General features: G+C 47.0%; 1 protein-coding gene across 1 annotated transcript in view; it reads left to right on the forward strand.

The window, feature by feature from the left end:
• Positions 1–5,923: 5,923 nt before the first annotated feature.
• Positions 5,924–22,216, forward strand: part of KANK2 (KN motif and ankyrin repeat domains 2) — a 132,095-nt gene continuing 115,802 nt past the window's right edge. The window contains 2 exon segments of the mRNA XM_089489069.1: positions 5,924–6,000; positions 6,173–6,250. The gene's annotated coding sequence lies outside the window, so the exon portion shown is untranslated.

Raw genomic sequence — 22,216 nt, forward strand, 5'->3', positions numbered from 1 at the left:
AACAACCTATTTCTCAGCCCATCCTTAAGCTTCCTATTACAGCTCTGGTTGGTTGATCTCCATCTTTTCTGCCCATGTGAGAAGCTACTTCAAAGGCTTCGAAATTAATTGGGGGTATACTTATCAAATTTGCAGATGACACCAAATTAGGAGGAATAGCTAATACCCCTGAGGACAGGATTAAACTTCAGAATTACCTTAATAGATTAGAAAGCTGGACCAAAGCTAACAAAGTGAATTTCAACACAGAGAAATGCAAGGTACTGAACATAGGGTGGAAAAATGAAATGTACAGATATATGATGGGTGACACCTGGCTGAATGAGACTTTGTGTGAAAGGGATCTGGGAGTCCAAGTAGACCACAAGTTGAACATGAGTCAAACAATGCGATGCAGCAGCTAAAAAAGGCCAATGCAATTTTAGTCTGCATCAATAGAAGTATAGTGTCTAGATCAAGGGAAGTAATAGTGCCACTCTATTCTGCTCTGGTCAGGCCCCACCTGCAATATTGTGTCCTGTTCTGGGCACCACAATTTAAAAAGGATGTTGAGAAACTGGAGTGTGTCCAAAGGAGGGCGACAAAAATGGTGGAGGGTCTGGAAACCATGTCCTATGAGGAATGACTTAGGGAGCTGGGGATGTTTAGCCTGGAAAAGAAAAGGTTAAGAGGTGATATGATAGCCCTTTTTAAATACTTGAAGGGATGTCATATTGAGGAGGGAACAATCTTGTTTTCTGCTGCTCCAGAGAACAGGTCCCGGAACAATGGATGCAAGCTACAGGAAAAAAGATGCCACCTCAACATTAGGAAGAACATCCTGACAGTAAGGCCTGTAGTGGAGTCTCCTTCCTTAGAGGTCTTTAAACAGAGGTTGGATGGCCATCTGTCGGGGATGCTTTGATTTAGATTTCCTGCATGGCAGGGGGTTGGACTGGATGGCCCTTGTGGTCTCTTCCAACTCTATGATTCTATGATTCAAACCACCTCTGAGTATTGCTTGCGTAAGAATGACATTCATGGGATCACCACAAGTCAACAGATGTGTTGAAGGCACATAGACACACACAAGTCCCACTGCTTTAATAAGATCTCCTCTCAAGAAAGTGCCTCAGCTGTAATACAAGACAGCCATCATATACAGTGAAGCATAAGCCTCTCAGCAGGGACGTAGCCAGGATTTTGGGAAGGGGGGGGGTCCAGACTAAGTGCCACCATTATAATGGTGTTTGGGTGCGGCGGCGCAGCTGCACGCACCATTCATTTAATCTAACGGAAGGGGGGGGTCCAGACCCCAAGACCCCCCCTTGGCTACGTCCCTGCTCTCAGAACTGACAGAATGTACCCCTGGTACAACCATACAGTAGCAAAGAGATGTCAGTGAGGTGGCTAAGCTGTCACTGAGTCTGTGTGTTTTCACTTCTGCTCCTGGGCTTAAGACCTAATGGATCTGGTGTTTGCCATAGCAGTGTTCCACCCATTTCCACCAGCCTGAGTTATTACCACTGGTGGTTTGTCTCTAGGGCTAATGGGTAGCAGAAGCTAAAGGATACACTGCTTTGGTGGGAAGAACAGAAAGTGGCATTACCTCCTGTGGTGTCACTTGGTGTAGTGAGCTCCATCAGCTGCCTACTACCCCTCCAGGCCATCTGCTGACGGTAGGAATCTGGGGCATCCAGGACCCCTTAAGAGCCTGGTGTGGCTGCCATGCTAGATTGTGGAACAGAAAGCCATTTGAGATCTGTGTGGCTACTCAGTGGAGCAGCCGTGCTATATCTCAAATGAAAGGCACAACTTGCTTCAGCAGTGCCCACTGCCAGCGTGGACAGTATTGCTCCAGTCAGCCTTTTCAGGTCTTGCATGACTGCTGGGACATGACGCCCTTTCTCATGCACCCAGCAGATACACCAGTTTATACCTCCCTTTGGGGTGTCACCTGGTGTGGTCTGAATCCATTGCACCCCCTTAGTGATGCCACTGAGACCATAGGCCCTGTTCTGAGGCTAAGGCAGCTTGTTTCCCTCAGGTGAGGCAGAGGACACTGTCTCTTCACCAGTGCTGAAATAAAATTACAGGCCAGTCAGTTTCTGTACATGGAGTAGGGGAAGGTGGAGCCACTTTGCCTCTGGGAGGAAAATGCTTTGGACCAGCTTCAGTAATAGGATTGCTTTTTAACTATTGACTATTTTTTTAAAAAAATAGTCTAGTTCTTTCAGAACCACACTTCAAATCAGTATCTTCCACTCTTACTATCAGGATTTTCTTCATATTGTTTAGGTAGAATTGCTTTTCCTGTCGTTTGAACCTTTGGGTCCTATTCTCTGGAGCAGCGGAAAATAAGCTTGCTTCATCCTCAGTGTGACACCTCCTCAAATATTTAAACAGGGCTATCATATCACCCTTCTCTTCTCCAGGTTAAACACATCCTTTATGGCTTCTAGTCCCTTCTCCATTTTGGTCTCCCTCCTTTGGACACACTCCAGTTTCTCAACCTCCTTTTTGAATGGTGGAGCCCAGAACTGGACACAGTATTTCAGGTGAGGCCTGACTAGGGTTGCCATAAGTCAGGACCTCCAAACCGGGACAAATGTAGGACAAATGTAGGACAACATTTTCAAATGTAGGGCACATTTTTAAAAATGGAAGACACATGAAAAAAATTGATGATTTTTAAAAAATGTTAATATAAATGCATGTTTCTTAGGCATGATCAAAATGGAGGGCATTTGGCATTATTCCTAGACAGATGGCAGAAATGTACTTCCCTTTCTGGCCAAACACCAGAAGAAGAGGAGGAAGAAGCAGAGGAGGAGGTAGAGGAGAAGAAGAAGAGGAGGAAGAAGAGGAGGAGGAAGAGGAGAAAAGGAGGAGGAAGAAGAAGAGGAAGTAGAGAGGAAAAAGAAGGGGAGGAAGAGGGGAAGAAGAGGAGGAGGAGAAGAAGAAGAGGTGGAGAAGAAGAGGAGGAGGAGGAAGAAGATGAAAAAGAAGGGGAGGAAGAGGAGGAAGAGGAGAAGGAGGAGGAGAAGAGGAGGCAGAAGAAGAGGAGGAGGAGAAAGAAGAGGAAAGGCTCTTTTCTCCTGCCTGTCCGCCTCTGTCGCCGGCGGAGGAGGCCAGGCAGGGGAACGGGGCCTTGCTGAGGCGAGGCTCCTTGCCCTGCCTGGCCTCCGTCGCCGGGGGAGGGGGGAGGGGGACCCGGGACAAAGGGCATGTCAGGAAAAAGCCACATGGGATATATAGTCACAAGAAATATAATATGTATATGGTTGTATTTGAAAGTAACATGACACAGCAAAAGCAATTGAAATGTCACATAGGTGTTGCATATAATGTAATTAGAAGGTCCTAAAAGCCAAGGACATATGTGGCAAGGACAAAGTGAAAAGGTGCAAATTGATATCACCTGAAAGTCATTGAGTGGACAGTAATGTATGATGCAATGTGAGGTAAAGATTGAGCCAAGTATGATATGTCAATCATAATGTATGTACATGCCCAGGAGGTGGCAACTGTATAATGAATAGAGAGACAAATGTCTATATAAGCAACAATGTATGGCAATACTTTTTTTGTGGGTATTGAGTATAGTAGTGTGGGTTTTGTGAGTAGTGAATTGTTTTGTGCATAGTGTATATATTAGAATAAAAGTAGATCTTTAAAGAAGACTACTGTGTTGACTGGTGTCTTGAGAGCAGAACAAGAACCAGCAGATTCCAGAGAAGATTAGAAGACATCTTCAGCCAATTCTCAGAGCTACTGGTCAAGCTGATTGTTCTTCCGCTAACCAGGGGGTGAGAGTGAAAGCCAGGAGAAGAGCTGCAACTCCCATCATCCCTAACAGGGCAAACCTGGGCAGGACTGTGCAGACCTGCCCCAAACTGGGAAAGTCTCGCCCCCAGGCGGGATATGGCAACCCTAGGCCTGACCAAAGCAGAATATAGTGGTGCAGTGGTTAAATGTAGACACATCCTAGACGAGGGCTCCAAGGTTGACTCAATCTTCTATCCTTTTGCAGAAATGAGTACCCAGCTTGTTGGGGCAGTTGGCTAAAGACATTGTAAACAGCTTCGGGAGTGCTGAGCTCACTAGAAGCGGTATAGAAGTGTACTTGCTATTGTGATTGCTGTAAGTCCTGCTCCAATGGGAGGATACTGAATTCCTCCTGGACAGAAGGCTGAAATGGGGGACAAGTCCTGGATAAAGGAGGATGACTGGTCACCCTGACCCAGGGTGCCCAGATGGGTTCACCGTCAAGGAGGACAAGGAATTGCCAAAATGTAGGGCCTCCCAAAAAAGGGAGGACATTCCCAAGTAAAAGCTCAAAACACTCCTAAAAATATAAATTCATGGTTTAAAATAGAGGACACTTTGGACTTCCTCCTGGACATAAGGTTGAAACGGAGGAGGTGTCCTGGAAAAGGAGAACCACTGGCCACCCCGGACATATTTCTAAATTTGCATCAATGAAGGTAAGTTGGCACAATCAATTTGCATCAATGAAGGTAAGTTGGCACCAAATGTGGGACCTTTCAGAAAAAAGAGAGGACAGTTCCAAATGAAAGCGCCAAACATGCTTCTTAGTGATGCTCCAAATTTTGGAATTCCTCCTGGACCAGAAGGTGGAGATGGAGGACGTGTCTTGGAGAAAAGGAGGACCTCTGGGCAACCTGGACCTAACTGCAAAGGAGGGTATGCCCAAATCAAAGCTCCAAACCCTCCTAGCAATGCCAATCCATGCTTCTGATTGTTGTTCCAAAGGGAGGACCTTTGGGAAGTCCTCCTGGACCAGAAGGGAGCATGGAGGACATGTCCCGGGAAAGGATGACACCTGGGCAGCCTGGATGTGCTTCTCAATGCTGCTCCAAAGGGAGAACCTAATGGAGGAGAGGCCCCAAGCAAAGCTCAAAAAGACTCCTAGCAATGCCAACACATGCTTCTGTGATGCTCCAAAGGGAGGACCTTGGGGAATTCCGCCCCCCCTCAGGCAGAAGGCTGAAAATGGAGGACAGGTCCGGGGAAAGGAGGACGTCTGTGCTCCCTTAGGGCGGCCAGATCTCTAACCACCAAGGAGGACAAGGCACCACTAAATGGAGGACTTTCCAGAAAAAGGGAGGACATGCCCCAAGCAAAGCTCAGAAAGACTCCAAGTAAGGCCAATGCGTGCTCCTTAGTGCTGCTCCAAAGGGAGGACGTTGGGGAAGTCCTCCGGGAGCAGAGGGGGCCATGGAGGACGAGTCCTGGGAAAGGAGGACCCCTGGGCAGCCTGGATGTGCCTCTCAGTGCTGCTCCAAAGGGAGGAGCTCATGGAGGCTGTTCCCCAATCAAAGCTCCAAAGGGCTCCTAGCAAAGTCAATGCCTGCTTCTTAGTGATGCTCCAAAAGGAGAACGTTTAAGAACTCCCCCTGGTCCTGAAGGCTGGGGATGGAGGACGGATCCTGGAGAAAAGGAGGACCTCGGGGCAGCCTGCTGGACCTAACTGCAAAGGAGGAAGGACATGCTGCAATGAAAGTTGCCAAAGCCTCCTCCTAGCAATGCCAATGCCTGCTCCTTAGTGATGCTCCAAAGGGAGGGCCTTGGGGAAGTCCTCCTGGAGCAGAAGGGGGCCCTGGAGGTCGTGTCCTGGGAGGTCCTCAGCCCAAAGGAGGGGAAGGCACTGCCAAATGGAGGCTCTCCAAGGGAAAAGGGAGGCCAGGAGCCAAGCAAAAGCTCCAGACAGCCCTAGCAATGCCAATGCATGCTCCTTAGTGATGCTCCAAAGGGAGGATCTTGGAGAAGTCTGCAAATGTAGGACGCGTCCTGGAAAAGGGGGACGGACCCCCCCTGGCCCAGCATCGCCCTCCTGCCTTCCTCCCCCTGGCAGGGTGGAGCCAGGCCGCCTCTTCCCCTCCCTTCCTCCCTCCCATCCTCTCAGCTAAGCGAAGAGGCTGCTGCTGCTGCTGCTTCTGGGTCCGGAGCCCGGAGCAGGGCTTTCCAGGCTGGCTGGCTGGCCCCAGGGAGCAGCAGGTAAGGCACCTTCCTGGGCATCTCCCTTGGCCAGGAGAGAGAGGCTCCTCTTCCTCCTCCTCCTCCTCCTCCTCTTGTCCTTCTGGCCATTGGCACCCTCCTTTTCCTTCTCCCAAGGCTTGCTCAAAACTTCTGCTCCTCAGCCTCCCTTTTCTTCTCCTCTCTTGCTCAGGGTTTGGTAAGTGTGGCGGACGGAGTAGAGAACTCCTGGCCAGCCAGCGGTGGAAAGAGACCCCCCTGTCGCCTTTGGGTAAGTCCTGGCCCATGCAAAAGGGTCCTACTAGTTGGCTTTCTCAAAGCTCCAAGGATGCTCCAAAGGAGGTCTTTCAACAGAGGCTGGATGGCCATCTGTCACTGGGGATGCTTTGATGGAGCGTTCCTGCATGGCAGAAGGGGGCTGGACTGGATGGCCCTTGAAGGGATCTCTTCCAACTCTAGGGGGCTATGAGTCTAGGATTCTAGGACCCTTTTCCCCCATCCTTTTTGCCAGGCTGAGCCTTTCTCTACTACTACTACCTCCTTCTCTGTGTTGGGAAAAAAAAACCCATATAACTTCAAAGAAGAACAAACAACATCTCTGTGTTTCCAACCCTGGTCCTGTGCTCTGCCTTGCAGTTCTGTGTTTCCAACCCTGGTCCTGTGCTCTGCCTTGCAGTTCTGTGTTTCCAACCCTGGTCCTGTGCTCTGCCTTGCAGTTCTGTGTTTCCAACCCTGGTCCTGTGCTCTGCCTTGCAGTTCTGTGCTTCTAAACCTGGTCCTGTGCTCTGCCTTGCAGTTCTGTGTTTCCAAACCTGGTCCTGTGCTCTGCCTTGCAGTTCTGTGTTTCCAACCCTGGTCCTGTGCTCTGCCTTGCAGTTCTGTGTTTCCAACCCTGGTCCTGTGCTCTGCCTTGCAGTTCTGTGTTTCCAACCCTGGTCCTGTGCTCTGCCTTGCAGTTCTGTGTTTCCAACCCTGGTCCTGTGCTCTGCCTTGCAGTTCTGTGTTTCCAACCCTGGTCCTGTGCTCTGCCTTGCAGTTCTGTGTTTCTAAACCTGGTCCTGTGCTCTGCCTTGCAGTTCTGTGTTTCCATCCCTGGTCCTGTGCTCTGCCTTGCAGTTCTGTGTTTCCAACCCTGGTCCTGTGCTCTGCCTTGCAGTTCTGTGTTTCCAACCCTGGTCCTGTGCTCTGCCTTGCAGTTCTGTGTTTCTAGACCTGGTCCTGTGCTCTGCCTTGCAGTTCTGTGTTTCTAAACCTGGTCCTGTGCTCTGCCTTGCAGTTCTGCATTCCTGTTTTTAGGTTTGGAGGAAAGGAGAGAGAAAGAGGAGGAGGAGGAGGAGGCCCAGTGTGGTCATCTACAGCTGTTTGCCATTAGAGAGGCTGCTGGGAGATGAAGAAACTTTGAGCTGGAAGAGTTGTTTTCCACTTTGTGCGCCTCCTTCTCCTTCCACATCCCACCCCCATCCTCTCCGCCCAAAGTCAGGCTGGCTTTGGCCTGCGCCTTGCTTTGGGACCTCCAAGGGGTGGGTCTGGGATTTCCAGTTCCCTTCCACAAGAAGCAGTGGGCGAGGAATCAAAGCAACATCTTGGAAGCTATAGGCTCACCGAAGGAACAGCGGGATCGAAAACAAGGGGGCTGTGAAAGGGTGGTGGGTTGAGGAATGAAGAGGCCTGCCAAATCTCTCCCCACACTTTCCAAGAGCGGAGGGGGGGGGAGGCTTTTGGGTCCCCAGAAAATAGCCAGCTGGGAAAAGGGGGTGTATGGGGAGAGAGGGGCCCCCTAATTGGGAACATCTGGGTAGCCAAAATGGAAAAAGGCAAAGAATTGGCCACTGTTCCATATGTTCCCCTTTCCAGTGATGTATTAAGAGCGTATCCGATTTAATCGGAGAAGCCACAGGTTGACCAGGTACACTTCTCAGGGCATGTCCTCTATTCCAACCTTCTCTCCAATTCCAAAACATCTTCCATTTGGAGCATGAGCATTTATATTTTCTTTAGTGTTTTGAGCTTTTGTTTGGGAATGTCCTACATTTTTCTTGAATTTCCTACACATGGTGGTGCCTTGTCCTCCGTGGCAGTTAGGACATCTGGTCACATGTCCTCTATTTCAACCTTCTGACCAGGAAGAATTCCAAAACGTCCTCCATTTGGAGCAGGCTTAAGAAGCATGCATTTATATTTACATGAGTGTTTTGAGCTTTTATTTGGGAATGGCCTACATTTTTCTTGAATTTCCTATGCTTGGCAGTGCCTTGTCCTCCTTGGCAGTTAGGACATCTGGTTACCCTGCACATGTCTTCCATTTCAACCTTCTGTCCAGGAGGAATTTCAAAACATCCTCCATTTGGAGCACAACTATCATGGATTTATATTTACACGAGTGTTTTTAGGCTTTAATTTTGGAATGTTAGGACACTTGGTCACCCTGCATGGCCATGAATCTGCAAGAGCTGAGCAGGGTGGTTGAAGATAAGGAGGTATATCACACGGAGCTTTTTGGTGGTTTTCTGGCTCAGTACCGGCTCACTTCCAAAGTGATTGTACTTCCAACGATGCGGTTTCATGTTGTAAAGTGACTGTGTTATCAGACACTATTGATTTCTATGGGAGCTGCTTGCGAGGTGCTTCTGCAGTGATTCCGAAGTGACCCCTCATTTTGGTAAAACTGAAAAAAAAAAGTGACTTCACAGAATTTGCTTCCAGGCTCACTTCGATTGCACTTTGAATTGGTCTGGTGTGGAAAAGCACTCCGATGCCACCTCCCTTGGCCCCTGCGTCCTGCTCTATCATTCCCCTCCTCCTCCTTCATGCCATCTTTTCCTCTCTGCCAACCAGCCAATCCCATCATCCCCTGTGTCCCCTGCATCCTAGACCCCAATCTGCTCCCCTCCTTCACCCTGACACCTAACCCATCATCCTCTGACTGCTTCTGCATCCCCATCTTGCCCCCTCTGCCACCTAACTCATCATCCTCTGACTGCTCCTGCATCCCCATCTCGCCCTCTGCCACCTAAACCATCATCCCCTGACTGCTCCTGCATCCCTATCTCGCCCCCCTCTGCCACCTAACCCATCATCCCCTGACTGCTCCTGCATCCCCATTTCACCCCTCTGCCACCTAACTCATCATCCTCTGCTGCTCCTGCATCCCTATCTCGCCCCCTCTGCCACCTAACCCATCATCCTCTAACTGCTCTTGCATCCCCATCTTGCCCCCCTCTGCCACCTAACCCATCATCCCCTGACTGCTCCTGCATCCCCATCTCACCCCCTCTGCCACCTAACCCATCCTCCTCCTCCTCCTCACATTCACGCAAACACACACACACACACACACATTCACATTCACGCAAACACACACACACATTCATGCAAATCCTAATCCTGGCTCCAGCAACCCCCAGTGAGCTATCCCATCATCCCCTGCCTTCTCCTGCATCCCAATCCTGGCTCCAGCCACCCCCAGTGATGTATCCCATTATCCCCTGCCTTCTCCTGCATCCCAATCCTGGCTCCAGCCACCCCCAGTGACCTATCCCATCATCCCCTGCCTTCTCCTGCATCCCAATCCTGGCTCCAGGGACCCCCAGTGACAGGGAAGGAGGGCATTGTCCAGAGCCCCACTGAGCATGCCCAAGGATGCAGATTCGAATCGTTGAACCCTCCGGTGTGGTAATACAATGTGCACTCACTCCCCTTTGCTTGAATCCGCATCACATGACTTGCTTGGAATCAAACTGACTTTGCTTCCCCCTCACTTTGGAAGGACAACAGAAAGGCAACCAGGTGTGGTAAAACATCACGTTTTAACCTCAATCCGCATTGCTAGACAGGAGTGACTCCGGATCTGGTGTGGAAAAACATCACGCTTTGCATTGCTAGTACAGGAGTGACTGCGGATTTGAGCTGCAACCCCCCCCCCCCCAAATGTGTGATAAGGTCCAAGGACTTGGAGGTCTCTTATTCATAGGGTCACCATGGGTCGCCTCAAGTCAACTTGAGGGCAGTTGATAACAACAAGGATCAAGAGATTGGTATCCAGGTTTTTCAAAGTCTCCTTTAGCACTCCAGAGTTTTGGCAACACCCTGAGCAGCAGGGACATTTAACCCAGTATTCTTGCTGTCTACATAGTTACTGGTGTTTCCTTCAGTTTAACTGCATGAGCTTGTGCAAGAGAAGCATTCTTTGTCTCTGTTTAACTTGTTGCATTGTAATCATTCTGAGTGTTCTCTACTTCAAGATTTGTATGAGACTAGCAAAAATACTGGCAGTGGGCCCTTGGTATCCACTAGGGTTTGGTTCCAGGATCCGTCATGGATACCAAAATCTATGAATGCTGAAGTCACAGTATAGACAGTGGGGTAGTAGATTTGTGTCCCTTATTAAAAATGGCAAAATAAAACTTTACTTTTGGGGATTTATATCTTTTTGAATATTTTCAAGCCATAGATGCTTGAATCCGTAGATAAAGAATATGTGGATACAGACGGCCAACTGTATAAGTGAAAAAGGAAATGGGTTGCATTTGGTGACATCACTGGGATACAGCCAGACTTTCTTTCTGCCTTTGTGACTTGAGTGAGAAACAAATTTTGTTGCTGTTTTACCATCTCCCAGATCAAAACACTATCAAAAGGTTGCTTTGTAGAGACTGGCTAGATTCTGCCTGTGCAACCATGCCCTTCTATGACTTCTATTTCTTGGTCATACTTGAACATGAAGGAATGTTAAGAGCATTCGGATGGAATTCCAGGAGCTGGCTTCAAGACGAGGATGTATTTCCTTCTACAGAATCACACATCATCTGCTTGTATTTGGAGAACTAGTACAATGTAGTTGGAGAACTATTACAAAGCTATGATTCTCTCATACTGCACACTTGTTAGACTATGTTGTTGTTGTGTGCCTTCCAACTTATGGGGACCCTATCATAGGGTTTTCTTGGCAAGATTGGTTCAGAAGAGGTTTGCCATTGCCTTCCTCTGAGGCTGAGAGAGTGTGACTTGCCCAAGGTCACCCAGTGGGTTTATATGGCTGAGCCAGGATTCGAACCCTGGCCTCCAGTTCCAATTCTCAAACTGCTATATCACGTTGGACATCTGTAACACTATGATTCCATTTCAATTGCCATGGCTCCAGCCTATGGAAACCTGGGAATTGCATTTTATAGAGGGAGAGCTCCTTTGTTGCTTCTGACTAGGGTTGCCATAGCTGTTTACCTCTAAACTGGGACAAATGTAAAAAAATGTAGGACAAAATTTGCCCCCCCAATGTAGGACATTTTTTGTAAATGGAGGACATGAACATCTAAAAAACAACAAAAAAATTCAAAAAGCATTAATATACACGCATGCTTCTTAGGCACGCTCAAAATGAAGGACATTTTGACATTCTTCCTGGATAGAAGTTTGGGATGTAGCTTTGTCTGGAGGACTAGGACTCTGGAGACCAGGGTTCATTTCTCTGCCTATGGGTGACCTCAAGCTCAAGCAAGTCACACTCTCTCAGCCTCCTCAGCAGAAAGCCCTGGCAAACCTCCTCTGAACAAAACTTGCCAAGCAAACCCCAGGATAGGTTTGCTTTACGGTCTCCATATGGTGGAAAACAACTTAAAAGTAAATAATAACATGTCAGGGATGATGGGAGTTGTAGCTCTTCACCTCTGGCTCGAACTCACCACCTTGTTACGCACCAGCGCTGACCAGTTTTGGCCAGTGGTTAAAGCTTTGCTTCAAAAGCAGCAGAGTTACAGAGAATAGGCTGAAGACCCTGATAAACTCTCCAAGCCTTCTCACTCTTGCTTCCACAGAAGTCTTCCCACTTCTTCAGGTTCCTGCTGGCTCTTGTATCTTCACTCAAGACACCAGACAACTCAGTAGTCTTATATAAAAGATCTACTTTATTCTACTATATACAGCTCCAAAACTATCCAACACAACTCCAATATTCCTCCACTACTGCCAACTACTACCCACTACTACTACCCACAAAATACATTGGGATTCATAGCCATTATTATAGCCCTTGGAAAACACCACCCACTCTTGTCAGTTTCCACCCAGTGGGCGTGTACCAACTGTGTGACTTTGAGCAGCAAGTCACACTGTCTCAGCCTCTCAGGGGAAGGTAAAGGTCCCCCCCCCCCCAAGAAACTGGCCAAGGAAATTCTGCAGGGTCATCATAAGTCAGAAAGGAGCTGAAGGCAAACAACAACAACAGCAGCAGAGGAGGAAGAAGGGGGGAGAAGAAAAAGGAAGGAGAAGGAGAAAGAATAAGAATAAGAAAAAGAAGATAAAAATAAGAGGAGGAGAAAGAAGAGAGGAAGAAGAAGAAGAGGAGGAGGAGGAAGAGGGGAAGAAGAAGAGGAAGAGAGGAAGAAGAAGAGGAAGAAGAGGAGGAGGAGGAGGAAGAGGGGAAGAAGAGGAAGAGAGGAAGAAGATGAGGAGGAAGAGAGGAAGAAGATGAGGAGGAAGAGGGGAAGAAGAAGAGGAGGAGGAAAAAGAGGAGGAAGAAGAGGGGAAGAAGAAGGGGAGGAAGAAGGGAAGAGGCCCCAACCCCCTGAAAACGGAGAGGCCTACAGGCCTCTCTTCTTCCTAATCCCCCCTTCAGTGGCAGCCGCGTGGCGCCTAGCCACTTGGCTAGGCCCCACGCGGCTCCTCCACCTCCGGAGAAGGCCTTGCCTGTGCGGTAGCGGCCTCTCTCTTCAGGGCCCAGCTCGGCGGCAAGGCCTTCTCAGAGGCAGAGCCGCACAGGGCCTAGCCAGTGGGCTGTACTCCTCTGGAGCCCAGCCCTGAGGCCCACCCCGAGGTTCCCTTCCCAGCAAGGTCTAGCATTGCAGCTAGGCCTTGCATTAATGCCGCTGCCACGCTAAAACCATGGCAGCCAAGGGGGAAGGAGGTGGTCACCGGGAGCTCCCGGGACTGCTGCCAACCTGGGATGGGACATTCCAAATGGTTGGAAAACCAGGAATGTCCCACCAGGAACTGGGATGTGGCAACTCTACTTCTGACCAAACTACAAACTCCAAGATTTGGATGCAACCATAAGTGGATTCATAGTGCTATAACTATGTAGCATGAAAGGAGTAGGACACAGAGCTTTTGTTTGGTCACAGTCACAGGCCACCTTCTGGGTAGATTTTGAAGACTTTCCTGCAGAAAGAGTTGCAGGAAATGAGGAGAGATTATAAACAGATGTCTCTAAATCTGCTTGATATAAGTAGACTTTCAGAAACCAAAGGCTCCTCTGTTTCAAGAAGAAAGTACAAGGCAACCCAAAAATCTTTAGTATCCTTTCTCTTTAGGCATGCTCTGTTTCCTCCATGGATCTTCTGTAATAAGCTCAAAATCCAGCCAGAACCAGTTTCTTGGTCTGAGGTCTTAGCAGTGTTTATGTGAAAGAGTAAAAATGGACAACATACCCTCCAACATTTTCACAGATGAAAACTAGGAGCCATGTGCCCAAGCAACATGGGAGTGATTAAGATGACAACAGTTATTCATGAAGAAACTAGGAAGAAGCTATAGCCATTTGCTTTGGCATGAACCATTTGGGAAGGAGAAGATCCCATCTCCTTCTCTCCCTTCTCTCCTGCTGGGTTAACTGAATACAAACTCCTTTTGAAAGCAATTTACAAGAGAAGAAAGAGAAAGGGAGGGAGAAAAACTGAGACATTTTAAAAGCAGCTGAAAAAATGGGATGGCAGAGGATTCATGGGACTGTCCCTGCCAAATCAGAGCAGTTGAAGAGTATGAGGCAGGGAAGGGCATCTTCTGTTTATACCCCCTCCACTACTAGGATTGTGGAAAGTGCTTCTGATTTTAAAAAAGGGACTTAACAAGTAGATTGGAGTCTCCAGAAATTGGAGAAAGTTCTTACTCTTGAGGAGAATGGGGAAACAGTTTCGTGGTGCATGCTGATGTTTCCAAAAAGTGTTTGGGGATGGACAGGGATGGGAAGGACATCTTTATAGTGGGCAGAATTAGTGCTGTAATTAGAGGAGACCATAAAGCAGACAAGTAGTTGCATAGCTGTTAAAAGTAGTGTCAAACTGACCCAACAGTATAGTTTAGATACACTTCTAATTTCTGAGCATGGCTGGTTGCTTGCCTGCCTATCTTCAGGGCAGTTTTGTGGGATGAGTTTAACTACCCTGGGAAATGCCAGGAAAGCCAGCATGGTTTGAGTGTTGGATTATGAATGTGAAGACCAGGGTTCAATTGCCCACAAAGCTACGGAAACCCAGTGGGTGATCTTGAGTGAGTCACACACTCTCAACCTCAGAGAACCTTGTGATAGGGTTGCTTTTGGTGCACCATAAGTTGGAAATGACTTGCAGGCATGCAACAACAAAATGCCAACCTTGAAATTAGATACAGACAGGTTAGGTGGACTATAAAACGATATTTTATGTTTGATGAGACAGCAGCATAAGTGAATGATCCTATCATTTCCATGGCTATATTTGCACTTCAGAATTAATACAATTTGATACAGCTTTAACTGCCATGGCTCAAAATTAGTGAACCCTGGGATTTGTAGTTTGTTGTGGCACCAAAGCTCTCAGACTGAGAGGGCTAAATATCTCACAAAAATTTAAGTCCCAGAATTCTATTGGATTGAGCAAGTAAAATGGTGTCAAACTGCATTATTTCTGCAGTGCAGATGCAGGCCATGACTATGATTCAAGGCAATTAGTCTGTTTGATTTTAGTACTACAGTACTTGGACACAAACTGCAAAAATACTTTTGTCCCCAAGTGTGTGTGTGTGTTGTGTAGGATTTCTAGTGTCTCGAGGTTATCGGGCAGCAACTGTAGAGCAACATTTTGGAGGACAGATCTGGACAGGTCTCTCCCCCTGGATAAGTTTGGGCAAATCTGAATCCCCCATCTAAACTGTTTGATTCCAGTACAACTCAACTGGGCAGATTTCAGGCTTTTGGGATCTACTTTCCTTTTTTTACTAGAACCCTGAGATCTAACAACCAGAAACAGGTGGAAAATACATATACTTAGAATTAAAGAGTTCAGAGCCCAGGAATTTAACTCCCAGAAGGAGGATTCAGAGTCTATACAAAAAACACTCCTGGGAACACCATGCACCACCTGAAAAACCATTCATATTTTCCAAAGTATAATTTAAGGTGGTCAGAGGAAATTGCTGCTAATGTAAAAGTTTTCAAGATCAGAAATCCACACCAATGTAGCAGAAACTATTGAGAAATCAGGTTGTGGATCTTGATGTACCCCAACCACGGAGTGCGGGAAAGTCACTTTTTAAAGACTACACCAGCCTCACCAGATAGCCATGATTATGTTGGCTGGAGGTTTTGGGAGTCATACTAAAAAAAGGAACTTTTCCAAGGTCTGCCTCTTTATGGCACCAAATGATCCCAAGAGGAAAGCTTATGGAGACTCTTCTTGCATTTTGAAACTAGGGAGGAGGCACAAAGACAAACGCTTGAAGTCTTCCAGAGGAAAGGCTGGCCATGTCTGGAAGATCCTTTAGTGTCCTGAATTTACCTGGTCCTTGTGACCCTAGAGGCATCCCATTTGATGCCACCCAGCAGTCGGAGAGGAAAGAGCCGATTAGAGGGTGATTAGCAATCAGCTAATTAACAGCCTTCTGTTAGTGCCTTGAAGGTTAAGGTCTAATTGGATCCAGATTATCAAGGGTGGCAGGTGGTGATGGCTGTGCCCATTCAGCCCTCTCTTTTCAAAGTGCGGAAGGGAGAGAAGGTGAGAAGGAAGCTTTGGGGGCTCATTCCCATTTACATTTAAACTGGTTTGCAATTCACCTTCATTCCGTGTTGGTAAATCAACTCTGAAAGGTCTGTCATTCCCACTATGAAAGCCCCTCTGCCATTAGTCCCTCCCCTCCCAAATGATACGATTCAGATCCATCGCTCCCACTTGTTGAACATGCTTTGGAATTGATTCTTTTCAAAAGAACTGCCAAAAAACTAGTGTCAGGAAAGAGCGGGTTTTTTTGCATTTGCCTCGATTCATCGCAATTGAAACCGATCTCAGTAGGATTGGAACCAGTTTCAAATGGGAACGACTGTCATATAACCTGATCAGCAATTCACTTTAAATCATAGTGGGGACGCGGCCTTGGATTTCTAAGAGACTCCATACTATCATAGAAGATGGTTTTTCACATGACGGAAGCCGCCTCTGCACTGGAGAAATAATCTGGTTTAACACCACTTTAACTGCCATGGGTCAAGGCTATGGACTTCTGGAAGGAGTAGTTTGTTGTGGAACCAGAGTTTGCTGGTGGTGGTGTCATTATTATTGTCATTTATTGTAAAATCATAACAGATTTCCCATGACTGTACAGTAGTCCATCAATAAAAAAAGCCTGGTGAAACTTACGAAGCATCGAGTGAGAGGCTTGTTAGAATCTTCTATCTCTCTCCAAAATCATTTGTGAGCTTGGCCATGAAAACCACTGGGCAAGTCAAATGCTATCAGCCTTAGGGGAACCTCCTCTGAATAAATCTTGCTAAGAAAATCCCTTAGGATCACCATAAATTGGAAACAACTTGTAGGCACATAACAACAACAAATTCAACAGTATCCAGATATTCAGAGCCACAAAGTGCATAGTCAAATGAGGTGGTTCTTCTTTTTTGTATAGCTGTAAGATCTCCTTGTCGCCCCCTTGCCAGACACAAATATAATAGATAATTGTCCTGTCTGGTTTTATCTGTTGAGGAACAAAAAACATAGCAGGCATCTGAAACTGGTGAAACAGGTGTTAATGCCAAAAACATGTATCGTGCAGGACTAGTTCTCTGTGAATTCTGCAACAAAACAGGATTCTCAGTGATAAAATATCCCGACTGCCTTGGTGAGGGTTAAAGCAAAAGATTGTACTCAGGCTTGAAATTAAAATGAAGAGCAGCATAGCATTCATTTTTACGAGAGAAGCCACAGCCCAGATACACTTTAAAAATTGTTTTGCACTGAGGCATGGAAAATACCAAGTGCCAAAGAAGTGCAAATTCAACACCAAGAAAATGCAGATTATGTTTTCAGATTAAATCATGCAAGTCAACATAAAATATGCAGATAGTGTCATTTTGCCTGTCTAATTTTTAATCTGAATTTGATCTGAATGATTTATTGTTCAAGAAGTGATTTTTTTAAATGCTGTAAGGAAGATCTAGGGAAAGAATGGTTAGCAAGCTGCATTTTAAGGTCAGAGTTGCCTAAAGCGAAGTGAAAATTCTTCCCCACCTGGCCATTAACTGGACCCCTATCCTCAATGTCCATTCCACAAGGCTGCATCTGCACTGTAGAAATAATTGTACAGTGGGCCCTTGGTATCTTCTGGGATTTGGTCCTAGGATCTCCCATAGGTAGCAATATCAGTGCATGCTCAAGTCACATAAATTACAGTGGATAGTAAAGTGGTGCCTCTTAAATAAATGGCAAAATCAAGGGCCCGTTACATACGGGCAAAAAGTATGCGCTCCGCACGTACTAGGGTTAGAAAGGGGCATCACTTCTTGACGCCCCTAACTCTAATACGCGTGGAGCGTGTAGAAAATGGCAGCGCCCTATGCACACGGGCGCCACCATGACTACGTCACGACCACGCCACCTCCAAACGAGGCGGCGTGGAAGTGACGTAGTCGCGCCAAAAGAGAGCACCTGGGGAGCTCGTTTGGCGGCGCAGGAAGGAGCTCCGTTTCGGTGCTCCGTCTCGGAGCGCCTTCCAGGATTTGTGTCGCTGGTGCAGCCTCTACACAGCTGTGCCAGTGACGCAAATGAGAAAGGGGTCGAGTGGGCCCTTTCTCTTGGTCCCCGCCGTCGCCGGGTATCCTTTGACACCCATTTCCAGGCCGCGGGGAGCGCCTTTTGCCGCTTCCCCATGGCCTGGAAAGCGGCAGATCGGGGCCTCAGAGGCTGCCGCTGTGGCAGGTGAGGCCCCGATCCAGTGGGGAAAGGGCCGGATACAGGCAGTCCCAAACGAGCAATCTGTAACCCACCAGGGTTTGCTTATATATATATATATATATATATATATATATATATATATATATATTCAAACTGCGGATGCTTGTATCCATGTATAAAGAATCTGGGGACATTGAGGACCTACTGTAATTTGTTGTGGCACTAGAGCTCTCTGACATAGAAGGCTAAATGTCTCATAAAACTACAATTCCCAGAATTCCATAGCATTGATCCATGGCAGTTAAAGTGGTGTCAAACTGGATTATTTATGCAGTGTGGATGCAGCCCAAGCCTTCCTCAAGGGTAGTGCTGTTCCTGAGAACCACTTTACAGCAAAAAGTATCCCTTTCCCTCTCCTAGTGTCAGGGTCAGTTGTAATGTCTGAGAGAATGCTTAAAGGATTTGGGGAAGATACGTACAGCAAATGAGAAAGGGCTACAGAGGTTTGGCAGGTTTATGCACATGGCCATGGGGATTCTGGGAGCTGTAGTCAAAAAGGTAACTTGGCCAACCATTGCTCCTAACTCACTGCAGGCCCTGCCCCATCCTTCCCCCTTCCAGTGTTGTTATCTTCATCCTTAGGAAAAATCCTTAGAATCATAGCGTTGGAAGAGACCACAAGGGCCATCCAGTCCAACCCCCCTGCCATGCAGGAACTCTCAATCAAAGCATCCCTGAAAGATGGCCATCCAGCCTCTGTTTAAAGACCTCTAAGGAAGGCGATTCCACTACACTCCGAGGGAGTGTGTTCCACTGTCAAATTTGTTTTCAGGGCTCTGTTGTGACATGGTCCAGATCCACAAGGTGGGCACTAGTGGCATCTCTTGAACTTCCCATCCAAAGGTCCCCAAGCAATGAAGATTGTGCCTGCAAGGCATAAGGTGGCAGCACCAGCATTGTTGGTTGAAGGGCTGCATTGAATAAATGGGCTTTCAAAGTTTGGTGTGTGTGTTTTGTGTGTCATCATGTTGTTTCTGACTTATGGCAAGCCTTAGATGAAACTATCATGGGGTTTTCTTGGCAAGTTTCTTCAGAGAGGGTTTGCTATTGCCTTCCCGAGGCCGAGAGGGTACAATTTGCCTGAGATCACCTAGTGGGTTTGCATGGCCGATCCTGGATTCAAATCCTGGTCTCCAAAGTCATAGTGGGCATCTCTTGAATTCCTCATCCCAAAAGCTCCACAAGGAATTAAGAGTGTGCCCGCAGGGCATAAGGTGGCAGCTCCAGCGTTGTTGACTGAAGGGCTGCATTGTATAAATGGACTTTCGAAGTTCGGCAAAATCACACAATTGGCTCTTTCATGGCAGCTGGAGATGCTTATTAAAAAATCCTGTCCTTTCCCTCCTCTTTGCTTCGCTGCTGCCCCACTTCAGGAAGGGCTGGAGGGGGTTTTCCAGCTGCCATCTACCTCTGCCAAGCTGAAATGGCCTTTTTCTTTTGCACTTCCATTCCAGTAGCCCCAGAGCTAGAAGCTTGCTCCTTTCCATCAGCACTCCAACAAACAACTCCAACCATGCCTGCCTGCCTGCCTGCTTTCTTTCTTCATGTCCAACCCCCCACTCATGTTTGTGGCATTCTTTGCAGAGGATAAAGACTTTCCCTTGTCTCTTGTGTGGCACAACTGTGTGGAAACCAGGCATGCAAAATGCCCACCCACCTGTCACAGTGAGGTTGCATATTAGAGTGAGTCTTTAGGAAAGGCATCCTCTTCTCCATTGGCATGCACTGAGGATTTCTGGCAGAACTTAGGAAAGTTACTGAAAGCTGCAGTACACAACCTGATGGGCATTCTGGGAGTTGTAGTCTTTCAAAAGTACAGTGGGCCCTTGGTTTCTGCTGTGGTTACGCCCCAGGACCCCCTCCCCATGGGTATCAAAATCCATGAATGCTCAAGTTCCATTATATACGATGATGTACTAAAATGGCACTTGTGGTTTTTGTATATGCCTTCAAGTTGTTTCTGCCTTAGGCAACCTTAAGGTGAACCTACCCATTGGTTTTTCTTGCCAAGTTTCTTCAGAGGGAGGTTGTCATTAGCATCTTCTGAGGCTGAGAGAGTGTGACTTGCCCAGGGTCACCCCATGGGTTTTATAGCCAAGCCAGGATTAGTACTCTGGTCCCCGCAGTCATAGTCTAACACTCAAGCAACATGCTGGCACCCCTTATATAAAACAGCCCCTTATATAAAATGAGAGCCAGCATGACATAGTGGTTTTAGTGTTGGCTCAGTACTCTGGAGACTAAGGTTGGAATCCCAGCTTCATCATGGAAACCCACTGGTGACCTTGGGCAAGTCACACTCTCTCAGCCTCAGAGGATGGAAATGGCCAAACCCCTTCTGTTGAAACTAGTGAAGAAACCCCCATGATAGGGTCGCCTCAGGGTTGCCATAAATTGGAAATGACTTGGAGGGATACAGCAGCAACAACAATAATATAAAATGGCAAAACCAAGGTTTCCTTTTGGAATTCATATATTTTAAAAATATTTTTCAAGCTGTGGATAAAAAAATCTGTGGATATGGAGGGTTGACTGTAAATCTTCCAAGCCTTTGATGTGTCTCCAGTTGGTTATTTCTTGGCATTTTTCAGCCTCATACTAGCAATGCTAGAGGAGAAAAGCAAGACATTGCCTCCCCCGCTGTACCCGTGAATGAAAAGCGGCCAGAAAACTCCTGTTTATTTGTGGGATACTGATGGGATTATCATGACATCACACGACATCATCTGATGATCTCTGTGCAATTGCACGAAATTGACGGGAGCATCCTGCTACGCTCCCGTCACTTTTGCTCATCTGAAAATCTCCGCAGAGTCTAAGGGCAAGCAAGTGGTCACCCAGTTACATTGACAGCCCTCAGGAAAGTGCTTGCAGCAAGCACAACACAAATTGTTCTTGTTGTTGTGTGCCTTCCACTTGTTTCTGACTTATGGCAACCCTAAGGCAAACCTATCGTGGGGTTTTCTTGGCAAGATTTGTTCAGAGGAGGTTTGTCATTGCCATCCTCTGAGGCTGAGAGAGTGTGACATGCCCAAGGTTATACTGGGTCTACCTGCATCAGTTATTCATGCAGGCAACAATGTGAATCTTCTAAGAAAACTCAGAAAACTCCCAAGACCGATTATCTCCGGTTAAGTGGTATTTTTTGGCAGCCCCCACCCCAAAGAAACTTAAATCAGGTGCATTCAAAATGCACGTGAACAAAGATTCAGCTCAGGAGTCAATCAGACGTCAATTCTTTTAGTGCAACGATGGGAATCATCTCACACATTCCAGGTTTGTTGTTCACACTATGGAACAGCATTGATGCACATCTCTGCACGTTCAGTTGCTCACATATGCAAGTATTCAAATAAAGATGGAGTTAACGATGCAAATGCATTTGGAACATGTTCAAGGCATGCAAAGTTTTATCCTGGGTCTATTCAGGTCTATTTGCTAGATTGGTTATTCACACTACCGACGATGCAGATCTTTTTTAAAAACTCTGGGGAAAACCCAATATTGATTATCCTTGGTTAAGTGGGTTCTTTGGCAACCCCCCCCCCCAAAAAAAAACACCCTTAATTAGGTGTATTTGGGATGTGTGTGAACAGCAGAGATTCAACCCAGATTCCTCCTGGATTATTTTCACAGTGTGAATAACCCCCCATCTTTTACCGGAATTATTTTCATCATCTGAATAACCCCATCCAGTCATGAAGGTTCAGTATGCAATAGGATGGGTGTGAGAGAGGGGTCCTTTAGCCATGATCTGAGCAGAAGAAGCTGATCCAAAAAGGCAAATTTCCAGGGGAACCCCACCCAGCTAATGGATTTCCAGGTCTTTTAGGCAAGAACTAATTGGATCCATGTGCAAGTGGCAGTCAGATGAAGCTTTCTTAAAGGAGACTCACTTGGGGAGGAAACTAGAAAATAAGAACTCTGTAGATCAAGGTTAATGGGTGGATTGTGCTGAAATTTCCCCTACAAGAGACCCCGTTAGCGCCTTTTCTTTTGCTGCGTCCTGCCTTCTAGTCACATTTCAAACTCAATATAGTGGAAAATGCAAGATTAAACTGGAAAAAGAAATGTATCTGAAGAGCAGCTGATGTGTCTCATGATAACTGAGCTGTGTTGATAAGGTTACTATAAACAAGTTTTCTTGGGGGGGGGGATGAAAAGCATTGGTGCACCATTTAATTCTTTAAAACACAAATAACTAAAATTAGAGGAGCTAGCATGGCGTAGTGGTTGGTATGTTGGACTATGACTTTGGAGACCAGGGT

The sequence above is a fragment of the Sceloporus occidentalis genome, unplaced genomic scaffold (genome assembly GCF_023333645.1).
Source record: "Sceloporus occidentalis isolate IW3139 unplaced genomic scaffold, rSceOcc1.0.p SCAF_1, whole genome shotgun sequence".
Lineage (NCBI taxonomy): Eukaryota > Metazoa > Chordata > Lepidosauria > Squamata > Phrynosomatidae > Sceloporus > Sceloporus occidentalis.